This window comes from Colobus angolensis, unplaced genomic scaffold (genome assembly GCF_000951035.1).
Source record: "Colobus angolensis palliatus isolate OR3802 unplaced genomic scaffold, Cang.pa_1.0 Scaffold2, whole genome shotgun sequence".
NCBI lineage: Eukaryota > Metazoa > Chordata > Mammalia > Primates > Cercopithecidae > Colobus > Colobus angolensis.
Genome location: NW_012115154.1, coordinates 11946885 through 11947597, shown reverse-complemented (window position 1 = coordinate 11947597; position 713 = coordinate 11946885).

The window sequence follows — 713 nt, the reverse complement described above, 5'->3', positions numbered from 1 at the left end:
CCTGCATGACAGAGCCAGACTCTGTCTAAAAATTAAAATTAAAATTAAAAAATACACAATTAGAGTAGAATAATTCAACACTTGCCTCTCAGTAAATGAACAACTAGACAGAAAATCCGTAAGAATACAGAGCATGTAGAAGACCTGAACAATGCTATCAACTACTGACCTAGCTGATATTTATAGAACACTCCATCCAACATCAGCAGAACACACATTCTTTTCAAGTGCACATGGAGCATTCATCAGGACTGATAATCCAGTGGGCCATGAAGCAAATCTCAAGAAATGTTAAAAGACTGAAATCATGCAGACTATGTTCTCTAATCACAATAGAATTAAATTTGAAATTCATGCCAGAAAGATAACTGGAAGATCTCACAAATATTTAGATATTAAACACCACTTCTTTGATTCACCCATTGGCCAAAGCAAAAATGAAAAGGGAAATTGGAAAATCGTTTGAACTAAATAAAAATGAAAACACAACACTGTCTATCAAAATTTGTGGTATGTCTTTTCAACAAACAGTGCTAAAACATTTGTATATACATAAAGGGGGAAAATGAACCTCAACCCTTACCTCACTTCATATACGAAATTAACATGAAATGGATAAAAAACCTAAATGTAAGAGGTAAAACCATAAAGCTTCTAGAAAAACAACAAGAAAATCTTTGTGATCTTAGGATGGGAAAGATTTCTTAAGGTAG